The 7,809-nt window shown below is 48.2% G+C and overlaps 1 protein-coding gene across 2 annotated transcripts in view; it reads left to right on the top strand.

The window, feature by feature from the left end:
• Positions 1 to 7,809, top strand: part of PCGF3 (polycomb group ring finger 3) — a 130,099-nt gene that overhangs the window by 97,409 nt on the left and 24,881 nt on the right. The gene's annotated exons all lie outside the window — the stretch shown is intronic.

Genomic DNA, 7,809 nt, shown 5'->3' with positions numbered 1-7,809 from the left:
AAGTTTTCTAGCTGCATAGCAGGTGCCGCTGTGATGACCGGCATGGCTTCGCTTGCTTTCTTTCCCTCCATCTGCCCGTGCATCTGCCCCGCTTAACGCTGCATAGCAGGAACCGCTGTGATGACCGGCATGGCTTCGCTTGCTTTCTTTCCCTCCATCTGCCCGTGCATCTGCCCCGCTTAACGCTGCATAGCAGGAACCGCTGTGATGACCGGCATGACTTCGCTTGCTTTCTTTCCCTCCATCTGCCCGTGCATCTGCCCCGCTTAACGCTGCATAGCAGGAACCGCTGTGATGACCGGCATGACTTCGCTTGCTTTCTTTCCCTCCATCTGCCCGTGCATCTGCCCCGCTTAACGCTGCATAGCAGGAACCGCTGTGATGACCGGCATGGCTTCGCTGGCTTTCTTTCCCTCCATCTGCGCGTGCGCGCTAAAGGAAGACGCTTCAGTGCGATCCAAAGTTTCCAAGTTGCCGCCGTGACTTTGTACCTTCATCACCAGCACGATTCTGGCAGGGAAATACCATAGATCTTCAGCCGCTATAACGGCAATGTCCTCAGAGGCTTCCATACTGGCGCCCTCTCATGACCTGCCACACACGTGCGCCGGGGACACCCAATACACAAAGCAGTACGGAAGCCTCTGAGGACATTGCCGTTATAGCGGCTGAAGATCTATGGTGTTTCCCTGCCAGAATCGTGCTGCTGATGAAGTGACGGCGATCATCACAGCGGCAACTAGAAAACTTTGGATCGCGGTAAAGCGGGGCAGATGGAGGGAAAGAAAGCCAGCGAAGCCATGCCGGTCATCACAGCTATGCAGTGCTTAAGCGGGGCAGATGCACGGGCAGATGGAGGGAAAGAAAGCAAGCGAAGCCATGCCGGTCATCACAGCGGTTCCTGCTATGCAGCGTTAAGCGGGGCAGATGCACGGGCAGATGGAGGGAAAGAAAGCAAGCGAAGCCATGCCGGTCATCACAGCGGCACCTGCTATGCAGCTAGAAAACTTCGGTTCGCGCTGATGAATGGACAGAAAAACATTAGTCACGCCGGTGATCACAGCGGCTCTTGCTATGCCCCTAGGAAACCTAAGATTGCGCTGATGCAGGGACAGAAAAACATCACAGCCAGCCACAAGCATTGCCAGTCATTACCATGGCTGCTGCTATGCTGCTCAGAGACGCAACCCCGGACCTCATTAGGATTACCGGTAATTACAGCTCAAAAAAGACGGGTGGCAGAATAGGAAAAACTGCTACATTTGGACTATAAGACGCAGTAACTTTTTCTCCCTACTTTTGGGGGAGAAAAAGTGCGTCTTATAGTCCGAAAAATACGGTACATGGCCTCCTTGTTCACCTAATCTGAACCCCATTCAGAACCTGTGGTCTATCATAAAATGTGAGATTTACAAGGAGGGAAAACAGTACACCTCTCTGAACAGTGTCTGGGAGGCTGTGGTTGCTGCTGCACGCAATGTTGATGGTGAACAGATCAAAACACTGACATAATCCATGGATGGCAGGCTTTTGAGTGTCCTTGCAAAGAAAGGTGGCTATATTGGTCACTGATTTGTTTTTGTTTTGCTTTTGAATGTCAGAAATGTATATTTGTGAATGTTGAGATGTTATATTAGTTTCACTGGTAAAAATAATTGAAATGGGTATATATTTGTTTTTTGTTAAGTTGCCTAATAATTATCAGAATCAGAATCATTTTATTTCGCCAAGTACAACGGGGGTTGTACCCGGAATTATTTTTGGCTCATACAGGGTCGGAGATGGTACAAACACATACATGCAATCCAACACATACAATCAGGTACAGTATCCAAGTAAGCCTATACCTATATATACATACAGCACATAAGTGTAGTGAGGGACGCGTGGGGGAGTCTGGGGTGCTATGTGAGGGAAGCAGCCTGCCCATCTACTGGTGGTGCTCACTCAGCTCCGTAGCAGTTCCAGGTGCCCCGCAGTGTGTCCTGGAAAAGAGTGGATAGAGAGAGAGATAGAGAGAAGGGATAGCTAAGAAAGAGACAGAACCAAGGCAATAGGAGAGAGACAGAGGCCTTTTAGGGCTGCAGTTTTAATAACACCCCTGGGACCAACAATCAGTCCGAGAAGTGTCCATGCCTGTCGTCCGGTTCCGATGTTGGCAGGTGGGCAGCTGATCTTCAGGGCTGGGTGGTGGTGCAGGCTGGCTCGGTCCTCAGCAGTGGCAGAGTTAGATCCTGGGTGGCCGAGCAGGCTGGAGGCTGCAGATGGTGGAGATGGTGGTGGAGCCCCTCTCTGGAGCTCAGCTGAGGATCTTGTCCACATGGGAGGTCCCGCAGGAAGCGGTGACTATGCGGCCCGCAGCACGTGGACCCTGAGCTCTGTGTCGGCAGCTCGCCCTGCTTAGGTGTGAGGTCCTGCGGTCTCTGAAGCCTCCTGTTGTGGCGGTGGCTGGCTCGGCGCAGCAATCCGGGATCAGTGGCCTGCTATGTCTGCGTAAAAAGGCAGACGCTGATCCAGGACCCGGCAGCAGCGGTGGAGAGCTGCTAGTGTGGCATGTGTCTCCAGCAGCGGCAGGCTACACAGATCCCTCAGCAGACCGGGCAGCGGCGGTGGAGTTTCAATCGGCACGTGGGCCCCGATCAGCTGGCATGCCGCCGCCGTCATGCGGCTGATGGATCGCTGTGGAGAGCTCTCCCGTGTCCCCACATCCTCCCCAGTGGACTAGGGAGGGGGGCCTGTGAGGTGTCTCAGATGGTCGCCGATGGTCCGGGGGCAGCGGCGGCAGATCAGAGAGCTCCGTGCTGCTTCTCCATGCCTGCGCACTGCACGTGGGCAGCAGCTGATCCTCTCGCCGTCATATGCCGATCCGTGGCCGTTGCAGAGCTGGACCGGCAGTACTCATGTCCTCCGCCTCCTACCTCAGCAAGAGGTGAAGCTCAGAGGTGAGTGGAGGAGAGATTTCCTCCTAAAAAAGCAAAAAAGGCCGGAGCCCTGTGGCCGAGGCATCAGAGTCCGGCGCCATCTTGGAAGCTTATGCATAGTAATAGACACCTGCACACACAGATATCCCCCTAAAATAGCTAAAACTAAAAACGAACTAAAAACAACTTTCAAAAATATTCAGCTTTGATATTGAGTTCTTTGGGTTCATTGAGAACATGGTTGTTGTTGAATAATACAATTATTCCTCCAAAATACAACTTGCCCAATAATTCTGCACTCCCTGTGTGTGTGTGTATATGTATGTATGTATGTATGTATGTATGTGTGTATATGTATATATATATATGTATATATATGTGTATATATATATGTGTATGTATGTATGTATATATATGTGTGTATGTGTATATGTATATATATATATATATATATATATATATATATATATATATATATATATATATATATATATATATATATAATACTTTTCAAGACTTGTAGTGTGTGAGCAGCCTTAGAAGCAGAGGATCAGCATAACAGCTAGGTGAGTAGCATTTTTGTACAGAGAATTTTGAGGGCAGCATTGTTACATGATCCGCAAACAATTAGAGGGATGCATTGCTGAAATCCACTATGAGTGGCTTTTAGCAGATTCCCCATATCTCTGGCCGGCAGCCCGAGCCTCTGCTGTTGAGTGGATGCACAGAGGTGCTTATCCCACAGCAAACATTCAGCATAGACTGTACACCAATAAAGCTCTGGGTAATTGGCAAAGGAAAATGTCTATCCTTCTTTGCAGATATGTCTGTGGATATGAGCAAATGATTCCTCCATAATTCACTACATACTATACGCATCAAGTGCTCCACATTAAAATGTTGCTAATATTTTTACAGCTAATGGTCCATTGCAAGAATATCCTCTTCAACTATAGCTGTCACGGTGGAGACAGTTTACACTGTGATTGCTATTAACCTGTTTAACTACTTGAGGACCCTGGGCTTACACCCCCCTAGTGACAAGTCTATTTTTTACAATTAAGGCCACTGCAGCTTTAAGGCCTCGCTGCAGAGCTGCTCAACTAAGCACAAAAGTGATTTCCCCCCCCCCCTCCGGGCTCTGTCATTCAGGCGGGGATGCACGCGCATTAGCGCGCGTTCCCCAGCAGAACACGCCCCCAAGAATGCACACTGTTAGGCGGTCCTGGGGCTGCCGCCGTGATCATGCCAATTGGCGTGAGGCGGTTGTTTAGTAGTTAACAATCTCGTGCAAGGAGAGGGCATGCTAGTCCTATCAGGGTTCTTGCGAACCACCTGGGTTCTGTAGATTCTGTCACCGGTATTGAGGGATCTAAGCAGGCACGGGTCTTCACCAGCGCGGCCCACAACGATGATGGGCCGTCACCCCTAGTGAGTGGCAGACTACTTTGCTGCCTGGTGCTTGCAAGGTCACGACCCCCGTCACTACCGCACCAGTGATGGGAAAAACAGTGGGTACCTAACGGTATAGGAGGGAGTTTGAGCAGACCAGACCATTGAGCTATCCAGGCCAGGACAAGCTTGCTGGGCAGGAAGGCCTAACCTAAAGGGAATCCCAGATAAGGTACTGACAGGAAGAGTTCCCAGGAGGGGAATGGACATACAGCGGAAAACCCGGGAATGGAGCAGACTGTGGAGGTCCCAGGAAGGGAACGGACAGGCTTGGTAATTCCGGGAGGTGGGAAGCTGACTGTGGGGATTCCCAGGAAGGGAACGGTCAGCTGGAGTAATCCCTGGGAAGGGAGCAGTCTGGAGGGAATCTCAAGAGGGGAGGTGGCAGGCAGGGAAAACCCGGGAAGTGGGAAACTGGCTGGGAGGGGTTCCCTGGAGGGGAACAGACAGCTGGAGAAATCCCCAGGAAGGGAGCTGGCTGACTGGGAAAGTTCCCGGAGGGGAACTGGCAGGCAGGAGAATCCACGGGATGTTGCGACAGACAGTAGAAGTTCCTGGAGAGGAACTGACAGGTTGGGGGAAATCCAGGGATGGGAGCTTGCTAAAGGAGTTCCTGGAGGGAAATGGACAGATGTAGGAATCCCCAGGATACTGCAGCTGACTGGATGAGTTCCCAGAGGGGAACTTACAGGCAGGGGAATCCCCCAGAGGGGAGCTAGATGAAAAGAGGGAGAGGGGAGCGGGCATGCAGGGGGAGTCCCTGGGACAGGAGTGACAAGCAGGTGACTGATGGGAAAGTGAGCTGCAGGGATACCGTGCAGGGATGAACTGGCAGGCCAGGGAAGTGATAGGTAGTGTCAGGCTGGAGAGTGATAGGCAGGGAATACAGGCTAACAGGACACTGGCAGGCTGACAGGGGAGACTTACTGGCAGAGATCCCAGGTTAGGCAAAGGCAACGTAACAGACAGGCAATAGCAATAGGGAAGCTTGAGAGGGAACCTGGTTGAGAAGGGAGGGGGGAGTGGTTCCAGAACGCCGTGGCTGTGACCATGTATGCAACAGCATCCATCCATCCACAAGGTTTAAATACCCTGGCTCTTAATTAGGCAGGATGCAGTTCCGCCCACCACCACCAGGACAAATAAGAGAGCCTAGCAACAGAGGACGCCGAACCAGGAAGTCCTTCGGGTCGGCTTCCTCCACCATGAGGGAGAAGACGGTGAGTGCAGCGTTGGACTCTGTGGCTGAAGGGTAACGAGGGATCGTCCTAACAGTAGCCGGTGCAGGCTGCGGTGGAAGGTGAGTAACGGACAATCGTTACAAGTCCGTTCTCTCCTCATAACTCTGTAGTGTGAGGCGAGAACAGGCTGCTTATAACATCATTTGCCTTTCAAAAACAAACAGCTGTATAAAAGCTGATTCATATCTACTGTACATGTGTTGTGCTGATATACTGTATGCATTTCTGCGCAACGCAAAAATATTTCTAATGCAGTGTCCAGTGTGACTCATGCCATTCATATGACTAGCAATGTGTTTTTCTGTTCAGAAAAATGTTCCATTGTGTTGTAAAGAAGTGCACAGACTCACAATAGACATGTAAAAAGGTGCATGTGAATGCATAAAGCTTTCTGTATCCAGTGTACATGTCCCAGCGTAATGCACCAGAACAGTGTGAACCAGATCTAAGAGCCATGATTCGAGAAAATGTCACACTACCAGAGATACAAAAATGTCTCAGTACTGAAAGATGTTTGTACTGATGGGAATGAAATGGTTAAAGACAAGTACTTCAGATTACTTGATGGAAGGGATTTGAAGTTCCCTTTCATGTTATATTTGGCAAATTGCCGTACCGGGAGTACTTTTCCCATAACAGGCTATGAATTGGATTGACTGCTAGTCTTTAGTTTGGCTGTGGGAATGCAGTGAGAGATGGATTCTGCAGTGGATGCTTTGCTGTTGCTGGTGTGGGTACAGAAATGGACTTGATGATGGACCTATGGTATTTCATGCATACGTTTATATGTGCAACTGACCTTATACAGAGCTATTTTCTATCTCAGGACCTGTTGTTACAGATAGTGGTGCACATGGTTTGACACTGCTGCTAACTGCAGAGAAGTACAGAGTGATGTAGCCACATTCTTTACAAGTGAATAAGGATACTCCTCCCCACCACTCAGAAATGCACCAGGACACATCTTTTACTGGATGTTTCATTGCACAAAGGGTGGTTTGCATGGTGCTGCTCTACAGAATGGGGCTAGGGCAGTGCTGGGTAAGCAGTGCAGAGGGGGGCTTACCTGAAATATAATTATTGTATGGGGTGTATGGAAGTAATCCAAGTAAATGATCCTTACCTGGGATATACTTATTATTTACATGATGAAGAATACATATAACCGGGTATGCTTAGCTTAAAGAGGAACGCCAGCCTAAACAAACATACTGTCATTAAGTTACATTAGTTATGTTAAATAAAATAGATAGGTAATATAATATCTTACCCACCCTGTTTTTAAAAGAACAGGCAAATGTTTGATTTCATGATGGCAGCCATCTTTTTGGTTGAAAAGAGGTGACAGGGAGCATAAGACACAGTTCCAACTGTCCTGTGTCCTGAGCACCTCTTCCAGTTGCTAGGCAATGTGAATAGCAACATCGGAAATCCCATCATGTTCTGCACAGCATCATGGAAAAAAAGCCCGGGCTTTTTTTCTTTGATGGGTGGAGCTTAGGTAAAAATGCAGCTAAAATGATGCTTTGGTAAGAAAAACAAAGTTCTGATGCTGTGAAACTGTTAAAGAAACACCAAGCCTTTTCAGTTCTGCTGAGCAGATTTTTAGTCCGGAGGTTCACTTTAAGTTTCTAAACAGATATTCAGATACTGAATTGTACACTTCATCCATAAACAAAAGTAATTCGAAGTTCGTACTATTACCAATTTACAGAGAACTTAAAATGTTTAGTTGTTCTTCTGGCTGTGTGAGCTGAAAGGACACCAGAAGTGAAAGGAATATGGAGGCTGCCATATTTATTTCATTTTAAACAATACCAGTTGCCTGCTTATCTCTTTGACTCTAGGAGTGTCTGAATCACACACTTGAAACAAGCATGTGGCAAATCCATCAAACATCTGATCTGCATGTTTGTTCAGGTTCTGTGAATAAAAGTATTAAATGCAGAGGATCAGCAGGATAGCCAGGCAATTTGCATTGTTTAAAAGGAAATCAATATGGCAGCTGCCATATCCCTCTCATTCAGTTTTCCTTTAAACAATCTATCATCCCTATGGGCTTTCATAAAGTTGTATTCTAAGAAATGAACAGTAGAGAGCACTCTTAGCAAGCTGAATTGGGTATTTTAACCAGAACTGTTCACAAAACATACTCTGATGGTAGTTCAGGAGCATATTAATTAGTGATTTAATTA

Source organism: Hyperolius riggenbachi, chromosome 1, assembly GCF_040937935.1.
Source record: "Hyperolius riggenbachi isolate aHypRig1 chromosome 1, aHypRig1.pri, whole genome shotgun sequence".
NCBI classification, from domain to species: Eukaryota; Metazoa; Chordata; class Amphibia; order Anura; family Hyperoliidae; genus Hyperolius; species Hyperolius riggenbachi.
This window is presented reverse-complemented; position numbering and strand designations above follow the sequence as displayed.